Source organism: Pristiophorus japonicus, chromosome 7 (genome assembly GCF_044704955.1).
Source record: "Pristiophorus japonicus isolate sPriJap1 chromosome 7, sPriJap1.hap1, whole genome shotgun sequence".
NCBI lineage: Eukaryota > Metazoa > Chordata > Chondrichthyes > Pristiophoridae > Pristiophorus > Pristiophorus japonicus.
Genome location: NC_091983.1, coordinates 59,443,452 through 59,456,729, shown reverse-complemented (window position 1 = coordinate 59,456,729; position 13,278 = coordinate 59,443,452). Strand labels below are relative to the sequence as shown.

General features: G+C 42.9%; 1 long non-coding RNA gene and 1 pseudogene across 1 annotated transcript in view; both read left to right on the top strand.

Annotated features, from left to right (window-relative positions):
• The window catches only part of LOC139267132 (uncharacterized), a 215,418-nt gene that overhangs the window by 42,014 nt on the left and 160,126 nt on the right, over nt 1–13,278 (top strand). The window contains exon 2 of the long non-coding RNA XR_011593831.1: nt 198–378. This is a non-coding gene — a long non-coding RNA (uncharacterized lncRNA). The remainder of the gene's footprint in view (nt 1–197; nt 379–13,278) is intronic.
• On the top strand, nt 8,962–9,191 carry LOC139267649 (small nucleolar RNA U3; annotated as a pseudogene).

Here is a 13,278-nt window from a genome sequence, read left to right as displayed (position 1 = left end):
ATTTCTCATGCAACAGTTTAAGGACATCTATGCCAGTCTTTCACTTGGAAATACACTGTTAATACACTGCCCATGAACACCACACCAATCCTTTAGATGTAACCTTCAGCCTCTGCTGATGTTACCACCGGAAAGAACACAGCTTAATTGAATTTCTAGGCCTATATATCTTTACCGTCCTTTTTTTTCTTTTTCAGGTGCTGGGTGCAGTACCAGTCTCCCAAGTGGCCATTATTCATGTATGAGCCGTGACAACAACAACTTTCATTTATATGGCAAAACATCTCAAGGGCTTCACAGGAATGTTATCAAACACATTTTGACACTGAGCTGCATAAGGAGATATTAGTACAGGTGACCAAAAGCTTGGTCAAGGAGGTAAGTTTTAAGTAGTGTCTTAAAGGAGGAGCGATAGAGAGGCGGAGAGGATCAGGGAGGGAATTCCAGGTCTTGGGGCCTAGGCAACTGAAGATAAGGCCGCTAATGATGGAGAGATTTAAAATCGGGGATATGCAATGGGCCAGAATTGGAGGGGCGCTGAGATCTCGGAGGACTGTAGGACTGGAGGAGATTACAAAGATAGGGAGGGGCTAGGCCATGGAGGGTTTTGAAAACAGTGGGTGTCAGTAAATGATTCAATTGCAGGGGTCTGGGGAATCACAGCCGACATAATCCTGTTCCGACACGTCTACATGTGCGCACTTCCACCAGAGTTATTTGAATGGCCATTAAGAACGGGAACCGTGGCCAAGTTTCCTGTCTCTAACCATGGGATGTTGAGGCCATCTGTAGCGCCCCCTGCTGCCAATTTGATCAATATCAGTTAACTTTGCACAGATCAGGAATCTACATGGCTCAGCTACTCATTGGATAAACTCACTGAGCCATCAGTGGAGTGTTTGTGCCATTTTAGCTAAAAATTCCATGTTTTTTCAGCTTCAAAAAGTTATCGGCCTTACAGGAAGCAGCTTCTGCAGTCAGAACAGTTACCCAGTAATTATGGAATGTGCAAATAGATAAAGACAGTTTTCTGCCAGTCTCACTGCAACTTTGGAAATAAGTTTAATTCTGATTGACAGAAGGTATATTGGAAAGAGTTGCAGGCCTTTGTAATCCATTAAAACACTTGAGAGTTAATCTCCCCTACGATCTCACGAATATATTTCACTGTGAAGATTCAACTTTTGACAACTGCTTCTTGGGGCATAACTTTAATAACCACAGTTTCTGTGGCAACAAGAAAACTTCACTTTGCAAGGCTGACACTTTATATGAACAACATAATTAAATGGCCACTGAAACATAGTTCCACGAAGACTGGGTTTAAATACTAACTGTAAAAATTTAGTATGTAGGAAAGAATGTCAAAATCCCAAATTTGAATATATGACTGAAAAATAAGTATCTAGGGATCTAGGTAGGTTAGAGCATGATAGTTCCACGTCTGGAACCTGAGTTAAAATCCAGTTCAGACTGCAGGAAAGAAAATCTTCATACTGTTGGGTTTAAAGGTCCCAAGTGAAATAGTTTTGGACAGCCTCAATCCAGTTCCTCAAGGGTAGATATCTACACAGCAAAAGTATACATTTGGAGGCATATTGGATGCAGTACTTGTTGCTCTTCTGACACTTAAATTAAGCTGCACCACTGAGCAACATAGAGAAAGCTTTGCTCTGCATTCAGCCTGTAACTTTCTGATACTGACACTGGATACAAATGTGAAAAATGTTCATTGCTCAAAACTGATATTACTCACATCTCAAGAGCTAAATGTCTTTAGCTGTTGATGCCAATGGTAAAATCTATTATGGACAGGAAATAATATGGCTTGTGCCCTTTTAGAGAACAGAACTCGGAGGTGGCAATTGATTATTTTGTGTTTTTTTTGTGGGTTTTTTTGCTTATGTCATTCCTGGCACAGACTCAGCACCAACACATTTTGATGGAAATTTGACATGCCATTACTTAGGCTGATGACTAAGTGCATTCCCAGAAATCGTGTAAATAAAATGGAGATGCTAATGGCACAATAATAAAGGAGTGGAGTTAGCACTGGGGCTTTCAGATTATGACAAAGTGATAATATGTCTGAAAGCCTCATGAATGGGAGTGAAATATCCAGCAGAGTAAGTGCACTTTACCAAATAAGAAATTGAATTTATTGTGACAGAAGTAATTTAAAAAAAAATAATGGTGCAAACAAAGAACATAAAACCAACTTGATTGTTATAATTTGGGGTTAAATATTCAATGGGCTGAAAATCATGCTATTGGTGAAACGGAGAAAAAGCATCACACTTAATGGAACAACCTGAAGCACATTGAGAGGGAAATATTTTTCACATTGAGATGGAGTTGAATGCAACTGAAAATTACACGTCCATCTAATGAATTCTGGAGGAGGAACTGGAGGGTCCATATATGTCTTTCTGCTGAAGCAAATGGGCCTGTTCATTCTCTAGGACTAGTGTCAGTGGGCTAACCCTATAACCTTCTATTACTATGATGTTCCAGCTATTGCACTAGCAGCTAATAAGCCTAGAATGTATGCACAGACAGTAAGCAACACTACAGCTTCCATGACCAACACCACTGGAGGAATGCATGCTATTACACTTTTGGGTTTTGCATAGATATTTTTCTGAGATTTAGTATCAGAGACCACTTCCACGAATGACTTCCCTTCCTATGAACTGGAATTATTTTTACTTAGGTAACTATGACTCGCAAAGGGGTCCTACAAAAAGCCCTTATATTTCAGTTTACTGGTTATATCACATGACATCTTGAATTTGGAAGGCACTGGACAGTAGCAATAAAAATGATATATTTACAGTAGTTATAGATTTAAGTATTCCTCCTCAGGAAATAGAAAACAGCAAAGTTGCTTCTCCTGCACTAAAACTTGATGTAAAACTGTCCTGAAACAAAATCCCTGACTAATCTTATGTGGTTGTTCACTGCTAACCTACCATAGAATGTCTAGCCTTCACCTCTATCTAATAGCTTTAGAATGATTGCAAAATTGGAGCAAGTTAATCTGAGTTATACCACCAAAGGTCCTTTGAAATTAAACTGGAACAAAGGAATACAAAGTGTATCTCTCATAACTACATTAGGTTGTCAAATATTCATATGATTCAGATACAGATTTGACATTGAAACCTCTCCCTTTAATTCACCCTCCTTCGTCAGACCTTTTTGTGTTTATTTCCTAAACCTTAACTCTCATTGGTTAAGGAGATGCACAGTTGCTTTTCCTCTTCACTCAGGTCCCAGATGCACTGTTTCCCTTGCTGAGCCATTATCAGCTCACACTTTCAACAACTTTGTGGGCCAAAGATTTTTGAGCTGAAGGGTGCAGGGGCAAGTCCAACTGGCAGACACCAATAGTGGCCCTGCTACAGCAAATGTTGGCCCATTATCTGGTTATTGTCACTTGCTGTTTGTGGGACCTTGTGTGCAAAGTGGCTGTAGATCTTCCTACATTACAACAGTAACAACACTTCAACAGTACTTTATTGGCTGTAAAGAACTCTGGGATGATCTAAGGTTGTGAAAGACACTACATAAATGCAAGTCTTTTCTTTCTTGCCTTATTTTGGAGAGGAGGTGAATCCTGAAGTGATTGAGAGCGAGATAGACAAATTAGCATGGATAAAAGGAAAAATTTAGATAAGTTAATTGGACTAAAAGAAGATAAACTGCCAGAACTCAACAGGATATGACCTAGGATCCTGAAAGAGATGAGTAAGGAAATTGCCGAGGTCCTAGAAATTATATTTCAAGGCTCTATTGTGTGTGGATGTGTGTCCAAGGACTGGAGAGTGATTAAAGAAGTATCCATTTTGAAAAAGAGAGAGAGAACTAATCAGTGTAATTACAGACCAATTAGCTTAACATCTGTAGTGAGGAAAATTTTAGAATCTCTAATAAGGATAAAATTACCACATATTTAGATAAAGAGAAAATAGTTAGAAGTGGCCAATATGGATCTTAAGCATGATTCTTATAAGGGACAATTAAGGAACAACTGTCATAGAATTTATCAATAAAAACAGAGAATGCTGGAAATTTCAGCAGGTCAGGCAGTGTCTGTGGAGAGAAAAACAGAGTTCACGTTTCGGGTCGGCAACTCTTTGTCAGAACTGTCGAATGTTCGAAAAGAGCAGATTCTTAAGCACGGAAAGGGGAAGGGGAAGAAAGAACAAAAGGGAAGGTCTGTGATAGGATGGAAAACAGGAGAGATTAGAGAGACAAAACGGGTGATGGGGTGAATTGAAATGGTAATGACAGAAGTTAGAAAAGGTTAAACTGGATAGGGTGTGAATGATATAGTAATGACCAGCTGCCATTAGAGACAAAGAGAAAAAAAATTAGAATAAAGAAGAAAAAAAAACAGAAGATGGGGGTGGGGGGAAGGGAGCCAAAGATGACCAGAGGTTATTGAAATTGTTGAACTTGGTGTTGAGTCCAGAAGGCTGTAAAGTGCCTAAACAAAAGGTGAGCTGCTGTTCCTCGAGCTTGCGTTGAGCTTCATTGGAACAGTGGAGGAGTCCGAGGACAGAGATATCAGAGTGGGAATGGAGTGGAGAATTAAAGTGACAGGCGACCGGAAGCTCAGGGTCACACTTATGGACTGAACGGAGGTGTTCAGCAAAGCGTTCATCCAATCTATGCTTGGTCTTCCCAATGTACAGGAGACCACATTGTGAGCAGCACATACAGTATACTAAATTGAAAGAAGTACAAGTAAATTGCTGTTTCACCTGGAAGGAGTATTTGGGGCCCTGGATAATGAGAAGGGAGGAGGTAAAAGGGCAGGTGTTGCATCTCCTTCGCTTGCATGAAAAGGTGAGGGGAGGAAGGTAAAGTGCTGTAAAGGTAAGCGCGAGTGTTTGTTGTTTTAATTTTTTTAGCGATTTGTGTTGTGGTAGCGTGGGCAATGTTTTGGGAATGTTTTTGTGTGTTTTTTTTCAGGATTCCCCCCCACCCCCCCCACCACCACCAAAGCCCATGGACTTTAGAAAAGCCTTTTGGCAAGGTACCACATAGGAGATTATTAGACAAGATATGGAATTAGGGGCTGAATAGCAAACTGGATTCAGAATTGCTCAGAAGGGAGAAAACCGAGAGTAGACGTTCAGGGCTCAAAATTGGCCCACCTCTTTTTTCGCTGCACTCACCAGAGATGTGCCGACTTTGTGGGCTGAAAAGGGCGCCGAAAAAATGTCCCCCGATTCTGGCCGCTGTGTTGCCTCTCCCGGGGCTTGGCGTGGCGTGGTCACGCCAAGCCCCGGGAGAGACAACACAGCGGCCAGAATTGGGGGCGGAGCTAGGGCCCTGCGCGAGAAACAGTACCGGCAGCTCTCCACATGCGCATTGGAGTGTGCGCGCATGCGCAGTAGCTCCTTGCCTCCAGCACGTCCTGCAGCTGGTGTGGGAGGGACCCGATGCTCGCTGCCCCTATCCCTGGCCGAGTCGTCTCACACACCGGCCGGCCCGCTGTGGAACGCACTGAGGCTGATCCCGATGTTTACAAGTGTGAGGGTTGTGAAGCTGGGTGCTTTCTTCATAACAGAAGGTCGAGTCAGATATGAAAAACAATGCCACAAATGTGTTTCAAATGAAGACTTCGTCAACATTCCTCACTTCTTTAAACAAAAAGTACCAGGCAAGACATCCTAAAGCTAGCTTTAGATAAGCTGAGTAGGAACAGGAGTGGGGTCAGTCAAAGAGGATTCTTTGGAGAGAGATTGGAGCTGGGGCTGAGATAGGGCACCCTGGGACTGGAATCTGTACTTACTTCTGTTGCACTGGCCGGCCCGCTGACGTGCCGGGCCGAGTTTTGGTAGGAAGGTAGGACTTAGTTTTATTTTTTATTTCTTCTTGAATGTTTTTATGTCTTCTTGAATGCTTACTACTTGTAGTGCTTTGTTTAGTGCTTTGCAAGGTCCTCTCTGCTTCCATTCCCGCCCCTATCTCTGGCCGAATGGTCTCCATTGTATCTAACTACGCTGATTTCTTAACTCTCTGCAAGGGTTTTCTGTGAGGCCACAAGTGGCCACATACAGTGGCCTAAGTTAGTTTGGAGCAACTATTAGCTGTCCAAAGTGGCCTAAATGGCCAAATCGGGCATAGGTGGCTGGTAACGCCCCCTTTTGAGAAAAAAAACGAAACAAAAAAAAATCTTAACTAACTCACTTACACTGGCACAAATTGAATGTGCAAAATGGGGATTCTCATGGAGAAATGGAGAAAAATCAAGTTGCTCCAAAAACGGAGCAACTCCTGGGCAATTTTAAGCCCTCAGAGTGGTCAAAGCTTCTGTCTAGTGGGTACTGCTGTCCCATGGGGTTCTGTCTGGGATCATTTCTGTTCGCTGTAGATATTAATAATTTGGATTTAGGCCTAGTGGTGTCAAAATTTGCAGATGATTCCAAAATAGGAGGTATAGTTAATTCTTTAGAAGACTAAAGGATGATGGGGGAATGGGCTAAAACATGGCAAATGGAATGAAATGTCGGTGGGTGTGAGGTGATGCATGCTATGCGGAAATACAAAAACGAAGGAAGATTAAGAACAATGAAGATTATGGAGTGATATGATGGAAGCATTTAAAATTATGAAAGGATGGGACAGGGTCGATTGAAATGGACTATTTTCAGTAGTTAAGGGGTCTAGAACGAGCGTCCATAGATACAAGATTAAATGTAAGAGGTTTAGAACGGAGAGTAAAAGAATTGCGAGGCTACCAGACTTAGCGGTTAAGGCAGAAACGATGTCAACATTCAAGATTAGGCTGGATAGGTGGATGAAGGAAATGTGGATATGGGAACAGGATGGGTAACTGTGACTAGGATTATTTGCTCACATGGAGGGTAAATGCTGACATGGACTGGTTAGTCCAAATGGCCTGGTTCTGTGTTGTAACTTTTATGTATTTCTATACCTGTTCCTTAGTATTGATCTAGCAGGGATCTGAAAGGTGGCAACAATGTAGAAGGTGAATGCTGTGCCATTCTTCTTTGGCACTGACAACGTTTAATTCTCCTTGTAGAAGATTAAACAGCACTTCTAGGTTAAATCCAAATCTATAGAAACACTGCATGTGAGACCAATAAATAAACCTAAATGTTGTCTGGAAATAATGGGAGATGCCTCTCTCTTTCCATTAATCAAGTGAGCCAGTACTACCAATAGCCATCCATCACTGAAGAAAGCTAGCCATCTGTACTCAGCACCATAATTATTCCAATGCAGTGTGGAATAAATAATTAGAAAATGGCCATAAATAATTCTCTAAATGGAATCCCATTTGAGTGAAATGGAGCAAAATATCGAACTTACATACATATAAAATGCAGCCACACACCAAAACATAACATACTAACTAGACCAATGTATGATCTGTTAAATACTCCAAGTACTCCAAAATTATGTATAGCATTGACCAGATGCAAAGAAAAATTCCAGCTATTCAGCCCCCAACAATGTGCCTCAGTCCTATCCTCTTTACATTACCTCTGCGCCAGTGTAAAGCTTTCTTACACCTTTCAGTGAGATTGCCAAATGTTGCTAAATTGAGCTTTTATGCTGCAGCCCACTAGAAATGAGATTGAGACTTTTCACATTTATTTCTCTCATAGCCCTTACAGCTTCTCAGTTTGGATTGGATTTAAACCCAGATCTGTGAGGTGATAGGGCAGTGCGCAAATTTGGTGTGTAACTCAGTCCCCAATTCATCATACTTTTTATACAGAATTTAGCCCACACGCTCCATGCATGCTGGTTCCTCTGAATCCAATTGTTAAATAACCCGAAGATGGCAGGAGAATCTGACAAAGAGTGCGATTCTTATAACCCCTTTGTTCTTCCTTTTTTTATTTCAAGATTTTCACATGATTTTTGCATTTATGCCAGTTTAATCTGCTCAGAATCAGCATAAGGAAATGTAGATGTAACCACATCATGATGGCTCATTATCACGTTTCCTGGTGGACATAGAAACCTGCTTAGTAAAATGAAAAATTACTTCACACCAGTCATTCTCTGATTGATAGCTTTAGAAACCAAATTCGCCCTGTAGCAGAACAAGTCTTACCTTCCAATAACCCTCCCATTCACATTGTGGTTCTGCCCCTGCCTGAAGGTAGCTTAGAATTTTTTTTAAGTTTCCTAGGTAACTCAGCATTTCAAGCACACTTTGTTGGCACACCCTCCCAATTTCTGCTGACTAGCATTCCATAGAGTGCTAAAACAAGTGCTGTTCAAACACTATCGAGCTACGTTTTAATCAGTTCTGGGTATTTTGCAGCTTCACAGCACTCAGACTACTTTTTGAAATTGTAATTTTATTTTTGCAAAGATACCGAAAAAAAACAGACAAGTAATGTCCAAACAATTTGTTTATTCTCAGTATTTTGTTCTGCTTCAGTCACAAATCACTGATCTGTCCAAAACAAATTCAGTTTTTCTGGCACTATATTAAGAGCAAGTAAGACAGCCACTTGGGATAGTCTGACGCAAATTTACCCAAGACCAAAGCTGAGTCACGACTTTTGAGGAGGTTAGAAGTACAGTATTTTCAGTAGATGCAGATTCATATTTGTTGATCAACATGGAACACTCATTTATTTTACTGAGAAATCCAGGTGAAAGGCAGGATTCATTCTGCAGGACACCCAAAGTTTGAAAAGAATAGGATAGAAGACAAGTTAAATTAAGCAGGTAGATCAGCTGTGCCATCTTGGGAGGTGTAATGTAGATCAAAAGATAGTTCCCTAAAGGACAGTGGCAGCCAAATGGTGAGTCAACCTGGACTGTTGCAATGTACACTCTATCGGCATGACTTGACAAGAGAATGAACTCAAGAAAGGAATGCTTCAAAATGAGGGAAAAAAGCATTTTATGAAAATGCAATGGATCACATAGACAATATATCAAGGGTTAAGTTTTTCTCCATCAGTACTTCTGGGGATCATTTCTATAGTTGGGTTTCTAGAAAGAAGTGTTTCTAAGCATTTTTGACACACTAACCATGAGGAGGATTTACAATGTTCTCTTCTGACCAGGAAGTAGTCATTGAGTGCAGCTTTGGGCAGCTGCTCTCTCTCATTGAGGAGTGGCCCTTCTCTCTCTCATTGAGGATTGCCCCTTCTCTCTCTCATTGAGGAGTGTCCCTTCTCTCTCTCATTGAGGAGTGCCCCTTCTCTCTCTCATTGAGGAGTACCCCTTCTCTCTCTCAGTGAGGAGTGCCCCTTCTCTCTCATTGAGGAGTGCCCCTTCTTTCTCTCATTGAGGAGTGCCCCTTCTCTCTCTCATTGAGGAGTGTCCCTTCTCTCTCTCATTGAGGAGTGTCCCTTCTCTCTCTCTCATTGAGGAGTACCCCTTCTCTCATTGAGGAGTGCTCCTTCTCTCTCTCATTGAGGAGTGCTCCTTCTTTCTCTCATTGAGGAGTGTCCCTTCTCTCTCTCTCATTGAGGAGTGTCCCTTCTCTCTCTCTCATTGAGGAGTACCCCTTCTCTCTCTCATTGAGGAGTGTCCCTTCTCTCCATCATTGAGGAATGCTCCTTCTCTCTCTCATTGAGGAGTGTCCCTTCTCTCTCTCTCATTGAGGAGTGTCCCTTCTCTCTCTCTCATTGAGGAGTACCCCTTCTCTCTCTCATTGAGGAGTGTCCCTTCTCTCTCTCTCATTGAGGAGTGTCCCTTCTCTCTCTCTCATTGAGGAGTACCCCTTCTCTCTCTCATTGAGGAGTACCCCTTCTCTCTCTCATTGAGGAGTGCCCCTTCTCTCCATCATTGAGGAGTGCTCCTTCTCTCTCTCATTGAGGAGTGCTCCTTCTCTCTCTCATTGAGGAGTGCTCCTTCTCTCTCTCATTGAGGAATGCCCCTTCTCTCTCACATTGAGGAGTGCTCCTTCTCTCTCTCATTGAGGAATGCCCCTTCTCTCTCACATTGAGGAGTGCTCCTTCTCTCTCTCATTGAGGAGTGCTCCTTCTCTCTCTCATTGAGGAGTGCCCCTTCTCTCTCTCTCATTGAGGAATGTCCCTTCTCTCTCTCTCATTGAGGAGTACCTCTTCTCTCATTGAGGAGTGTCCCTTCTCTCTCTCATTGAGGAGTGCTCCTTCTCTCTCTCTCATTGAGGAATGCCCCTTCTCTCTCTCATTGAGGAGTGTCCCTTCTCTCTCTCATTGAGGAGTGTCCCTTCTCTCTCTTTCATTGAGGAGTACCTCTTCTCTCTCTCATTGAGGAGTGCCCATTCTCTCTCTCTCATTGAGGAGTGTCCCTTCTTTCTCTCATTGAGGAGTGTCCCTTCTCTATCTCATTGAGGAGTGTCCCTTCTCTCTCTCATTGAGGAGTGTCCCTTCTCTCTCTCATTGAGGAGTGTCCCTTCTCTCTCTCATTGAGGAGTGTCCCTTCTCTCTCTCTCATTGAGGAGTACCCCATCTCTCTCATTGAGGAGTGTCCCTTTTCCCTCTCATTGAGGAGTGTCCCTTCTCTCTCTCTCATTGAGGAGTACCCCATCTCTCTCATTGAGGAGTGTCCCATCTCTCTCTCATCTCATTGAGGAGTGTCCCATCTCTCTCTCATTGAGGAGTGTCCTTCTCTCTCTCATTGAGGAGTGTCCCATCTCTCTCATTGAGGAGTGCCCCTTCTCTCTCTCATTGAGGAGTGTCCCTTCTCTCTCTCATTGAGGAGTGTCCTTTCTCTCTCTCATTGAGGAGTGCCCTTTCTCTCTCTCATTGAGGAGTGCCCCATCTCTCTCTCATTGAGGAGTGCCCCTTCTCTCTCTCATTGAGGAGTGTCCCTTCTCTCTCTCATTGAGGAGTGTCCCTTCTCTCTTTCATTGATGAGTGTCCTTTTCTCTCATTGAGGAGTGCCCCTTCTCTCTCTCATTCAGGAGTGCCCTTCTCTCTCTCATTGAGGAGTGTCCCTTCTCTCTCTCATTGAGGAGTGTCCCTTCTCTCTCTCATTGAGGAGTGCCCCTTCTCTCTCATTGAGGAGTGCCCCTTCTCTCTCTCATTCAGGAGTGCCCTTCTCTCTCTCATTGAGGAGTGTCCCTTCTCTCTCTCATTGAGGAGTGTCCCTTCTCTCTCTCATTGAGGAGTGCCCCTTCTCTCTCATTGAGGAGTGCCCCTTCTCTATCTCATTGAGGAGTACCCCTTCTATCTCTCATTGAGGCGTGACCTTTCTCTCTCTCATTGAGGAGTGCCCCTTCTCTCTCTCATTGAGGAATGCCCCTTCTCTCTCATGTGGGAGTTGGTGTAAGGGCACACAGATTAAGGTGAGCAAAAAAGTTAGCGTGAGTGTAAAGCAGGAAATCTGTTTGATATTTATGCTGACCTTTTTGCTAACATTAGCTAATAAATAGAGAAATATAAATCTCCTTGTTCAATGGGGGAAAGGGGCAAAGAAAATTGGCTCAGTGCTGCACTTACACTGATTAAAAAAAAACTGAATTTTTAAAAATTTGTTCCTGGTAAGGCCAGCATGTATTGCCCATCCCTAATTTCCCTTGGGATGTGGTGGTGAGCCGCCTTCTTGAACCGCTGCAGTCCGAGTGGTGAAGGTACTCCCACAGTGCTGGTAAGGTGGGAGTCCCAGGAATTTGACCCAGCGATGATGAAGGAACGGCGATATATTTCCAAGTCAAGATGGTGTGTAACTTGGGGGAGAACTTGGAGGTGACGGTGTTCCCATGCGCCTGCTGCCTTTTTCCTTCTAGGTGGTAGAGGTCGCAGGTTTGGGAGGTGCTATCGAAGAAGCCTTGGCGAATTGCTGCAGTGCATCTTGTAAAGTTGCATACTGCAGACATGGTGTGCTGGTGGTGGAAGGAGTAACTGTTGAAGTTGGTGGATGGAGTGCCAATCAAGCGGGCTGCTTTGTCCTGGATGGTGCTGAGCTTCTTGAGTGTTGTTGGAGCTGCACTCATCCAAGCAAGTGAAGAGTATTCCATCACATTCCTGACTTGTGCCTTGCACATGGTGGAAAGGCTTTGGGGAGTCAGGAGGTGAACCACTCGCCACAGAATACCCATCCTCTGACCTGCTCGTGTAGCCACAGTATTTATGTAGTTGGTCCAGTTAGGTTTTTGGTCCATGGTGACACCCAGGATGTTAATGGTGGGAGATTCGGTGATGGTAATTCCATTGGATGTTAAGGGACAGTGGTTAGACTCTTGTTGGAGATAGTCATTGCCTGACACTTGCGTGGCGCAAATGTTACTTGCCATTTATCAGCCCAAGCCTGAATGTCGTCCAGGTCTTGCTGTATGCAGGCATGGACTGTTTCATTATCTGAGGAGTTGCGAATGGAACTGAACACTATGCAATCATCAGCGAACATCCCCACTTCTGACCTTATGATGGAGGGAAGAAGGTTAGGCCGAGGACACTGCCCTGAGGAACTCCTACAGAGATGTTCTGGGGCTGTGTGTCCTTTGTGCTAGGTATGACTCCATCCAATGAAGAGTTTTCCCCCAATTCCAATTGACTTCAGTTTTACTGGGGCTCCTTGCTGCCACACTTGGTCAAATGCTACCTTGATGTCAAGGCACTCTCACCTCACCTTTGGAATTCAGTTCTGTTGTCCATGTCTGGACCAAGGCTGCAATAAGCTCTGGAGCTGAGTGGTTCTGGCGGAACCCAAACTGAGCATCGGCGAGCAGGTTGTTAGTGAGTAAGTGCCTTTTGATAGCATTGTCGATATAAAGGCTAACATGCCATTAGCCTTTTTGATTTTTTTTGGTACCTGACGACTACATTTTAGTGATCGGTGTACATAGACCCCTAAATTTCTTTGGACTTCCATTGTTCCTAGCTTTTCGCCATTTAAAAATACTTGGATCTATAATTTTATGGTCCAACATGAATGATTTCACACTTATTTTTGTTGAACTCCTTCTGCCAAAGTTGGGGAGGGTATTATGCAGGGGATTGTGCTACAACAAGCTGAGATTTTAATGATTTGAGTAACTATGTTGGCAATTCAGGAGATGGAAGAAAAGTATTTTTCATTGCCAAATTAACAAGTTTATACTGAAATTAATGAGTTCAATTTCTCTTTTGTCGATTTAGGTATAACACAATTGTAGTTGGCAGGACATTGAAAACATTTATTTAGATTAGATTTGGAATGTGCAAAATAATAGAAGCATTTTTAAATCACTCAATTATTCAGTATTTCTTGTGGATAATGAATAGTTTGGTGTATTTTACATTAATGCATATAGAGGATATTTATCAGTGAAGTGTTTAATAGCTCATGCCAAAGGTA